Source organism: Miscanthus floridulus, chromosome 1 (genome assembly GCF_019320115.1).
Source record: "Miscanthus floridulus cultivar M001 chromosome 1, ASM1932011v1, whole genome shotgun sequence".
Lineage (NCBI taxonomy): Eukaryota > Viridiplantae > Streptophyta > Magnoliopsida > Poales > Poaceae > Miscanthus > Miscanthus floridulus.
This window is the reverse complement of record NC_089580.1, coordinates 131,146,326-131,154,528: the sequence shown is the minus strand read 5'-3', so window position 1 is coordinate 131,154,528 and position 8,203 is coordinate 131,146,326. Positions and strand designations below refer to the sequence as shown.

Genomic DNA, 8,203 nt, shown 5'->3' with positions numbered 1-8,203 from the left:
AATTATGAGACATCTATAGATTTAAAGTGAGATAGAATTAGAATCAACAATTTTAAATAATAGATTGAGGTATGAAAAGCATAAACGTTTTAATAAAATAGCAAGGATAAGTCAGTAAGCAAGAAACCAGAGGAGCAAAGCTGCTAAAACGACCGTTTTCTAACTAGGCTTGCATCCTACAGTCAACACGGCTCTGATACCAATTTGTCACACCCAATTTTAAGGATAAAATTGAATGCACAAAACTCGTGTGTGCCCAGGAATCAATCACACACACAAGCTGACAAATTACAATAGTATCATCACGGTGTCCCATACATCAGAGTTATAATAAAACTTAGTCTTATACATCACAGCGGAATAATAAAAAGATAATAAACTCTCGTGGCCGTCATCACAGGGAAGGTCAACTGGTTGACCACAAGCCTAATAATCCTCCGGGAAATCCTCATTCCCATAGTCATCTGTTACCCATCCGGGATTTTTATCCAAGTAAAGAAAATAAACTAGTGTAAGTACATTCCGTACTTAGCAAGCTAACATGGGGTTATGAAGCTCAAAAAGGATAGACTCTGGTTTACTGCAGTTAGCATTTTTAATAGGTCAAACTTTTATTCTCAAGTATTATCAGGTTATGCTTAAGCTCCCATTTAAACCCACATAATCATATATCAGAACCATTTGAGTCGGGCAACATCATAGTAGTATCATCCTAGTCATCATGTATGAACAACATTATAAGTAGCCATTTATTCTGTGAGTTTTCCGGGCCGCTCGTAACCGTGAGCACGGCTGTTATAACAGTTTGTTACCCTCTGCAGAGGTGGTGCACATTCACCGCGAGTCGTGATCCCCATATGCCCGGGTTAATTACTCCCATGTCACTACCAAGGTGAGCGGGCAGGGTACACTATGAAGCCATTTCATAGGTTTCCCTAACAAGTTAGGGCTGCTAGGTTTCCTTGGTAGGCAGATGTAGGGACCCCCCTTTCCTATGGCACAAATCCATCGCGGCTATACTCATAGGAACAGAGGTAGCCCTATACCCAAAGTGGCAAGCCCCATTTGCGCCAAAAAGGTAACCTGTAACCAGCTAGGAAAGGTCCTATTACTGAGCTAAAGTCAGAGCCATATGACTCTCCCGGTTGCACTGTCAGTCCTAGCTTTTGCCGACAGATAAGTCCTTATGGAGGGCCGGGAGCAACATGAACAAAGGTCATTTGCACTTTTGCCCCATGGAACAGTTGTTATAATTCATGTTACTCACTTTGTTCCATAGTATCATTCATCAATATGTATATCAAGTTCAGTTAGAGCACTAGCAATCTACCCATATGCATTTAACCCATAGGAGACAAGGAACAGGATAACAATCACTAGGATGTCCTTACGGGTATCAAAATTAGACACATGCAAATGAGTAATTGCTTAGAGTGAAATAGGACATCAAGGAAGGCCCATGTTATACTTGCCTTGGTTCACAAACTCATGCTGGTCCTGCTGGTCGTCGAAGAGTTTTTGGTCTCCAACGTTTTCCTCACCGTCTGAACGCGACCAACATGGCAACATACAACATTCCAAAAGCATTCATGCAAAGCAAACATTCCTATCATTAGAATAGTACACCAATAGTATTGAAATCAAGATAAAATGTTTGTAAAACTAATCTACGTTTCGCTACGATCACGTCAACGCGAAGTTCACGAAAAACGGAGCTAAAATGCGAAAGTTATGATTAAAACGGGTTTTCCTATAGCCCTATATTTAATTAAATCTAAACATGAAATTAAAAAGTTCCAAACTTGACTAACAGTAGCTCCAACATGTAGCTTATGAAATTACGAAGCTAACGCGATTTGAATGGATCAATTCGGAGTTAAAACGACAATTCTATAAGCGAAACAGTTCGAATGTCATTTCTGTAAATACTGAAAGCGGACTTTAGACTAAACCAGTGAACTATACGCTTTCAAAACGAGAATGCGTACTCGAGGAAATACGCTAAGGACGGCAGGTTCTATTACGCGAAAACAGAAGGGCTCTTTAGCAATTTGACCCACGAAGGGGTATCGGCCAACGATGGCCGTCGGATTAGAAATGGACGGTCAGCAACGGATCTGGGGGGTTCGGCCGGCCGGAACAGTAACACCGGCGAGGCTCAGCCATGGCCGGCGGCAAAGAGCACGCCGGCGAGCTCGGTTAGGGGGCTAGGGTCCGCCAAACGAGGAACCGAGGGCACCCGAGAGCTCGGGGGAGAAGGGGGGTCACGCTTAGGTCGAGAAGACGGCCGGAGGGGAAGGCCGGGGCGCGGGCGCCATGGCCGGCGGCATGGAGCACTCCGGCGAGCGCGGATAAAGGCCTACGGGCCATGATTCAAAACGGGAATTGGACGGGGAGAAAGAGGAGATCGAGGCGAGCTCACCACGGGCGAAAATCGGAGGCGGGGATGAAGCGAGGACGGCGGACCACGGTGAGCAGCGGACGGAGGACCACGGCAATCCCGGCGCGGCGGTTGCTCAGGCACGGGCGACGCGAGAGGGAGCGGGGAAGGGCTCTGCTCCCTTTTTGTAGAGGCAGGGGACGCGGGGAGAGACGCTCCCACGTCTAGGAGTGGGCGCGGCGGTTGCGTCATGGCTGGGCGCAGGCGCGGGACGTGCGGAGGTGGGGGAAGGCTCTGACGGCCGGGGCCAAGCTGTCAGCAGCAGAGGGGGAAAGGAAAACGCGGCGGCAGTTGCGCGCGAGATGGGCCGGCGCGTTGCGGGCGGGCGGTGCTGGGCCGGCTGGGCCGAGCGGCCGACGCGGCGGTGGTTGCTAGAGCAAGGGAGGAGAGGGGAGCTGGGCCAGCGCCAGGAAGGGCCAGGCGGGAAAAAAGGGGAGGCGAGCCAGGCTGGGGCTGGTGCTGGGCCGCGGGAAAAAGGCCATGCAGGCCGAATGTGAGGAAGGGGAGGAGATGGAAGGAAATTTCCTTTTTCTTTTTATAAATAAAATTTTCAAACTCATTTTCAAAAGGTTTTTAAAATCTTTTAGCATTTGAACAAAACCACCCGTCACAGAAATAAATATGCAATAGCATGAATGCATCAACATGTTTCTATTCTTGTATTTTCTTTTAATTTCATAAAAGAAATATTATTTCCTATATTTGAAATGCACATATAATTGCATATTTAAATCAAATTTACTATTTTAAAAAGAATTCAAATTTTAGGGTGTTACAAGTTGAATGAAACCCACCTACATATATATATCTTTATCCTATGAGTCTTACTAGTATGACAGGATCGTGTAGATTGCTATGCTACAGGACTCCGGTAGAAGTCGAGTGATTGCCTGTCACTCGCGAGATATAGGAAATATGTTACTATATGATTATCACCTGGAATATATAAAATGGTGGAAAGGAAAATGGTGACCGGGCAGGGATATGGTTTGGGTATTGGAGGGTGTAAGAAGTTGTGTCGCCGCGGAGGCGGGTCATAGCTTGGTTACACCGTTTTTCCCTATCTGGTCGGTTAAGGACCGATCGTTGCATATGACTCTAGGCAGGTCATAGACTTATTATCCCAAGCATATACTTGTGTATGGGCGCTTGGAAGACTTATTGCTCTCTTGTCGTGGATCCGGCTCTTTCCGGACCGACTGTCTGGGTTTGTTTTTGGTGGAGGAGGTCCTTGCACCGCACTGAGTCCGGGACTCAGGGGCGGGGGCTTGGAGTCCCAGTTTGGATGGGGACCTAGACACCCAGGACAGGAGAGTGATGGGTTGGTCCTGCTTGTGCCTGGGGTACAAGCGGGGCGTGTGTTTTTGGGGTACCCAGCTGGGGGCATTGATTCGTGAATCGCCGGGCTATCCGGTACAACTTGTCTACGGTTTAGCATCATAGTAAGAACTGAAGATGAAAGATGGAAGATGGAAAAAGGAAATCTGATTGCTTACCACCTGCTTGAAAGTAGCTCAGGTGCTTACATAGAATGGTTAGTTAATGAACCAATGCGGCTATTAATAAAAATCGAATGTAAGGACTCACGCTTAGTAATGCTTCCTGCAATGCAATAAACCCACAAGCCAGATAGCCTTGCATATCCTTGGAGTCTTTTCTTTTCTCCTGTTGGGTAAGTCTTGCTGAGTACAATTGAGTACTCAGGGTTTTATTCCCCCTGTTGCAGGTGCCAGGTGGATGCTAGAGCTAACTCTTGTGTGTGGATTCCTCCTGGTGGGCTCAGCGAGGATTCCTTTACGCTGCGATCGTAGTTGTTATCTATAACTCTCACCAAATACTTTTATAAATGAAAGTTTCATAATCTGTTGCCGTAGTCTATATATCAATACTTCATCATGTCATTAATAGATGTTTATTTCCGCTGTAACTCTATTCACATGTTTCTATTCCGCTGTTTAATTAAATTATTTATAACTCTGATAATATGATTTCATTCCGCTGTTATATTAATAAATGTTATATTCTGATGTACATGTAAAGTGATGTAAGAAAGGGTTAAGAATGATGTAAGCTTTATTCTCTCATTTGTGATCCTGGTGGCAAAAATGTGGATTTTCGGGTTCTCCCCTGGGGTGTGCTCGACGAAACCGAGTAATTTAGTGTTCTCCCTCGAGTGCTTAGTGTCTAATGGAAGACAAGCACTCCTGTGAGGCATTAGATTAGGCGGTTCTGCCACACTCGGTGGTGTAGTGAAATGTGAAAGAAGCAAAGTGCTGAGGAAGGTTGCTTTGATTTCTTTTTTCTTCCAAGGATATGCTCTGTCTGATTGGTATATATGATGTGTGCCAAATAAAATTTTATGTGAAGGGAAAATAAAAATAAGATGTCCTTGTATAGATTAAGATCTGTATAGCAAGTAGCAGAGGATCCTTGTATAGATTAAGGACTACTGCTTGTGGCTTTACTGATGTGAACTGGATGTTAAAAATGTTTTCTGTCTGGTTGTGAACTGGATGTGAACTGGTTGCTGATGTGAACTGGATGCTTAAATATGTCCCTAATTTTCTCTTTATTCCTTCTTAATGCAGATCCTCTGCTTATTGACTATGAACTTCAGCGGATGAGAAAGTGTTTCCGCAACAACGTAAAGATGCGGCAACTAGGACTTCCTGTACTAGCTAGACTTTTTGCGAACACTAGGATTTCCCTAGAAATCCAACAGTAGAAGGAAATAGAAAACTCTGGTTTGGAGTACAATGGTGAGGATGAGCCTAACAATGATGGCCATCTAAGTGATGATGGCCTAGAACCGGAGATGGAGATGGGGTGTACACTTGCTAGTTTATCATATAAGGTGCTAGTTATTCCATAGTGTCAAATCTTAACATGTGGATTGCTTGCTCATTACATTTAATGTTTATCTCCCAATATGTACATTTGATTGGTTCTATGTAGGAGAAGAAGACAACAAAGGTTACCAAGAGAGGTGTTCAGAAGGCGCAACCTGAGATGCAACCTGGTGTTCTCACAAGGTCATAGAAGAATCATCCTGCCGATGTTACTGCAGTGACTAATCAAGTTGAAATCTGTAATCAGCCTACAGAGGAAGGTTAAATGACTACATTCCTGTAACAAATTGAACTCAAATTATAGAACCAGCATTCCAAAGTACTATTACTAATTCTATATTGCATTGTAGCTTATGCAGGCGAGTAAAATGGCTGAGTGACTAGAGATGAGCTTATACAAACTGAGCTGAACCTCTCTGAAGCTGCCACAATGAATGATGTCAATGAAAATGAAGAAATAGAGGGTGCCAACATTTCTGAAGGTGTGTCATGCTCTTGGTATTTGTTCTTCGCATGTTTTAGCTTGTCCTGATGGTTCAGCAAGTGCATAGTACCATAGAAGAACCACAAGTCGAGCTTGTCTTTGCAGTCAAATTGTGCATGCTTTGCTTCTCTACATGAGCATCAGTTCAAGTTGTAGTTATTTTCTACTCAAGTCAACCTGGTATTGCTAGGCTTAATTAGTCAATTATATTAGGATATTTATTATGGTTGGTTGATACTCCAATGCTTAAGATAACTCATGGACAGACAATTTAGTCACCAGTGCATGACTAAAATTTTGTACTTCATATATTGTTCATAATAAAATGAAAACTGGCTTAGTCTTGAACACCAGTTTTGATATTATTGTTAAATCAACAACTTTAATTTTCATAAGTTGATAGGATAATATTTAACTAGTATCTGTTACTACTTTTGTTTCTGCATTACCGAGTGGTGAATTTCTTGAATCAGAGTTCAAAAGTTTATGCTTATCCTTTGTAGATGACCCATTTGATGAGGAGGATTGGATGAGGGGACTTAATATTGGGAGAGAACTTGATTCAATGACTTGCTCAAGGAAAGGCAAACTTCCTTTGGTTATTGAACCGGGAAAGAAAAGACCGAACTCAGTGATGATTGCTGTAAAATTTGCAACTGAGTGCAACATTGCAGTAAGGAACCATGTTCTGATATTTCCACATTGGAAGGAGTACAAGAAACATCCTAAGATCATCAAGGGGTACATAGACAAAGTTGGTGTAAGTGTTCAAACTTGCCTCTTTCCACTGTTTATTTCCAACACTAACATTGTGTATTCAATAACATTTGGCAATGTTGTTTACTGTTACCAGACAAAGTTTCATACGGATGTAAAGGCAACACCTATGAAAAAGCATGTGTGGCTATGATGAAGAAAGCTATTCGCCAGCAGCGCTACAAGCTCAAAAAGAGGTATTTTGATGCTTTGCCACTACATCTAGTGCCCAAAACATCTCCTGTGACCTCAATGACTGATGAGCAATGGGATAAACTTGTGGAACACTAGAAAAATGAGCAAAAAATGGTAAGTTCATCCAACTATTCCCCATCTCATCATGTTGATGTCATATGTGCTTAACAACAGAACTGTGTTGTTGTAGGTGACTTGTGAGAAGAACAGAGAGAACATAAGCAAAGTGTAGTTCCATCTGACCACTGGTTCTCGCAGCTATGAAATGCATATTGTAAATTTGGTGAGTACAACTCACTGGCACTTTTCACTAGAACATGTTGTTTGAGCTTCAATTGCAAGATATTGTATATGAACTAACTTTAAGTTGAATACCAAGTATTGTCATTTGTTTGTCAGGTCTTTTCTTCTCTTCATATTTAAGAGAGCTTTGTATGTAGCTATGCCACATAGATTAGTAATAGTTGACAAAAATCTACTGCTGGTTGCTTGGTTTCCAAAATTATATCACAACATACTAAACTTGGGGCTGTAAAATTAGCTATGGCACTTTCACTAGAACATGTTGTAACTTTAGCTTGTTTACTGCCTTTTATCTATGTTAGAAATACATAGAATCAGCCAAAGTTTTTTAAAGTGTCCTTTTCTATTCATTTTCAGGCGAACAAGTACAAAAATGAACCACCAAATGCACTAGAACTATTTAAAGAGATGCACTACGGCAAAAAGAAAGGGTTTGCTCCTGCAGTTTAATCTCTTATTGTAAGTAAAATCATACTTAGTTCACAACCAGATGATACATTATTTTCATATGTCAAGATCATTGAGCTATCTATGTCTCCTCCACTGCTAGGTTGAAATGGAGGAGAAGCTAAATGAACCTGTAGATGATGGTCTTGAACCAAAGGATGTGACTGATGTGGTCTCTGAGGCTCTTATTCAGAAAACTAAGAAGAACATGTTCTAGAAGAGGAACTGGTGGTGGAGAAACAAACATCAAGTGATCTTAGGGAGGTTATCAAGACTCAACAATAGCAAATGGAAGAAATGATGAAGAAATTCTAGGAATCAGAAACAGCGAGGGTTAAGCAAGAAGAGGAATTGAAGAAAAGGCAAGTTGACATTGATGCACTGATCGAGACTTTGATGTCCATGATTCGGGGATGTCAAGCAAAACAGTAAGGTTGTCTTGGGTTATCGGCTGGCGCACCGATGTCGTTGAATGCTTCTTTTGGTGATGGATGCATTTTGGCAAGTTGTCTTCCTGCAATGTTAGTATGTGAACAGGTGGATGCATGGTCTTTTGTTTGAACTAATGCATGATCTTTGACCCATGCAGTTCTATGAACCGATGCATGTTCTGTGAACTGATGAACTGATATAAGGTCTGATGCATGTCCTAGCCTATGGTGTGCCAAACTTCTTATGTAACTGATAGTTACTATGTTGGCATATATTTAGATGTATCTGCGAATCTGT

At 42.4% G+C, this 8,203-nt stretch overlaps 1 pseudogene; it reads left to right on the top strand.

The window, feature by feature from the left end:
* Positions 1-2,164: 2,164 nt before the first annotated feature.
* Positions 2,165-7,906, top strand: LOC136463233 (uncharacterized; annotated as a pseudogene).
* Positions 7,907-8,203: the final 297 nt, after the last annotated feature.